At 48.1% G+C, this 3221-nt stretch overlaps 1 protein-coding gene across 1 annotated transcript in view; it reads right to left on the bottom strand.

The window, feature by feature from the left end:
* The window catches only part of HPSE2 (heparanase 2 (inactive)), a 69973-nt gene that overhangs the window by 39297 nt on the left and 27455 nt on the right, over positions 1–3221 (bottom strand). The gene's annotated exons all lie outside the window — the stretch shown is intronic.

Consider the following 3221-nt stretch of genomic DNA (forward strand, 5'->3'; position numbering starts at 1 on the left):
AAAGTAAGGCTGGGGAGCCCAGGAGGGAAAAACATTTTGGGGTTTATTTTTCACACAGGATTCACAACATTCCTTGGAAAATTTAATTTTGTTGTCCTGTTCTTGTTTGCTAACCAGAACCAATTTAATTTTAAAACAACACGCAGAGCCAACGGGGGGAAAAATATTTTGCAACGGCTCTTCGCTTCCACTTGGAACAGGCAGAGCAGCTTAACTCGTTCAGCTCCCGCAGTGGCCAGACCACGGGCCTACCAGCACGGGAGGGAATTGGGAATCCGTGGTTTGGGGAGAAAATGGTTTGCTGCCACACTTAAAGAGCAGAGAGCTCCTACGCCTCTTCCGCTACCAAGAACATGCACGTTGCTCATATCAGCGTGCGAGTCTTCTGTGGTTTCATGTCTTGTTGCGACACTTTGGTAAACAAGCTGATAAAATCAAGCGCTTCTCAAAGGCAACATTAACACACTCACGTGCAACCTGGCTTGTCAGGGAACACCAGGAACGCCAAACACATGGCTTCTGCTTGCCATCTGCATGAGCTTATTCAGACTAAAATAACAAAGTGTGTTTCCTGATCTCTGTCAACATAAATAGAGCCATTAAGCTGCAAGAGTGTTTACATTCTGGGAAATAGTCATTGCATTCATCCTGATTGCTCTCCATCCCACAGCTCCACTACAGCCCCACACCACGGTGCCAGCCCCACCAACCTCCAGTCAACAACTGGGCCTCAAAGCCAACGCGAAACCTCTCACAAATATTATATGTAACCATCCAAATTTGGCTGTATGACTAAAAACAAGGAGGCACTTGAAGGATCCAGCTCTACTCATTGGGGTAGCTGGCAGGCAGAAGTAGGAACATCCACATTTTTAAATGGAACTCTTCTGGTAAGTAGAACTGTAAATATTAGAGCAGTGCTGGAGCTTCCCAGCAGCATTCTTACAATAGCCCTTTCCTCTGTGCTGCACGTACCCCGACACTCCAGCACAAGCACGTAGAAGTGGCACAACCTCCATCCCAGAGGATGTGCATCCTGGAAGGAAGGGCACCGTACCACCTGGAAGTTTCTGCATCTCTGCACATTGGGGCCAGATGCCATCCTTTTTGGGCTGGGTTAGACTAAATGATCTTACCAGTCTTTTCCAGTCTTACTGGTTCCATAGTTCTACAAATCTATGAATCTGCTCACTGAGAAGGGCTGGGAATAACATCCCCCAGCCCTCACGTGGATCCCAAGGACATGCCTCCAAGCCCCCTCCGCACGCGTGGCACCAGACCCCCATCCCTGCCGCTCGCCTCTCCGCAGGTGCTCCTCTAATTGCTGAGCCCATTGTTTGCTCTTGGCCTAGCTTCACCTGCAGAATTTTCGAAGAATGAGAATTCCACATTTGGAAATAATAACAAAAGGATAAAACCGGGCAAATAATCGTGCAGGCCAGGTCACACATTCCCGTTTTATTAGACTCAAACCTTCCTGAAAGAATTTTCCTGAATCTGCGTGTACTAGCTATGCGCAAATATTTTCTAAAGGACATTCCGTTTCACAAAATGGAGGAGCTCCATCGCTGCAAGAGTTACATCATAAATTATCCATTATAAGTTCGGCGAGCTCTGTCTCTGTGCTGTGTAGCATAGCGGCCCTGGACGTGCCCTCTCTTCCCCGCTTGGCAAGCCAACCCTGCAGTTTCATGGTCCCAACAACAATGTTCCCTATCACAAGGCCAGAAAGCTCTGTATCGCTTCTCTTCACAGCTTTTGACTTTGTCTCAGTCCCAGCTGAAGGTTTTCCCTCCCTCCTTAGTCTATGGCTCTCCCTATGCCAAGAATTAGCTCTGGAGCATCAAGGAAACAGGATGGAAGGCAAGGTGGGAGACCAAGCCACCATCACGTCCCCACTGCGCCGACCAAGACAGTGCTGCTCAGCACAGCTTTGTGCCCAGCAAAAAGCCCACACAACATGAAGATGGGTGAGAAAAGCAAGTACAAAAGCATTCCCTTCATCTGCTGATGTTCTGCCAACCATGTCACACTCACCCATTTAGCAACAGGGCTCGTGAAAAACAGCGCATGAATCGTTGCTCCTACCTTGCATTTCAAGGCACCCAAGCTACGACAGCACTGTTTTCAAGAGTAAAATAAATGTGTTTTCTGATTTGTAAATGAGTAATGGCGAGATGGGACCAAGCACGCTCTGGGAATGCCACCACCCTCATCCATGTGTCCAAGGGAAGCCTCCAGAGCTCTCCTTGCACACCAAAAACAGCTCTTGTTCCAGCGCTACGCACCCACTGGGAGGGAAGCTTTCATCACAGCCTGTAATTAGGGGGAAATGTTAATGTTACATGTTAATAGATTGGAACACGGGTTGTCCTGGGAGTTCAGAGAATTTAAAAAATGCAAGTATTTTGATAAAGCTGATCAGCTTACATACCAGCTTTAATTCCAAATAAATCAGGAAGGTTTGACTCCTTCATGCCATAGAAATAGAAAGTGCCTGAGCACATCTCAGGTACACTACAGTCAGGCACAGCACCCAGCACCTTGCATCTGTCCCTCTGCACCCAGTGAAAGAATTGCACAACGCTTTGTGTAATTCACCCTAAATATCCACGCAACCCCACAGATATGCTTTGGGAGGGATGTTCCGTAAAAGGATGCCTGCGGCCTGACTGTGTATTTTAATCATGTTCAGCCCTCTTCACTTGAGGTGTGTGTATCAAATGTCTGTCCAAACAGGAAGGACGCACACACGGGATGCTCAGAACAGCCGGAGCTCACGCACTTGAGAGGGAACACATTTCTTGCTGTGCGTGGGTTGGCTCCGAGCATCAGGAAATGCACGGGGAGCAATGCCCAGATGCAGGGCAGTCCCATCCCCAGGACATGTCAGGGCAAACCAAGATGGAGTTAATGAGGAAGAGGCATTTTGGGGCCACCCCCTGCCTGATGCTGGGTCCTGCTCAGCCCAGCTGCAGTCCCGATCCGTTCTCAAGTGCATGGCAATGCTTCACTGTCAAAAAGACAGTGCTAGCCAGAACTGTTACCACATTATTCAGCGTTAAGAAACATTTTCCACTTAAAAACAGACACAAGTTTCAAGCCAGTGCAAAAGCACCCTTTCAATCAGTAGTAACAATGGCATCATTCAGCTCTGCTGATGCTCCAGCCGAGATCTTCTGCCTGTACGGTTTTAATAAAAGCAGCCAAATAATGCAGGG

Source organism: Numida meleagris, chromosome 5 (assembly GCF_002078875.1).
Source record: "Numida meleagris isolate 19003 breed g44 Domestic line chromosome 5, NumMel1.0, whole genome shotgun sequence".
Classification (NCBI taxonomy): Eukaryota; Metazoa; Chordata; class Aves; order Galliformes; family Numididae; genus Numida; species Numida meleagris.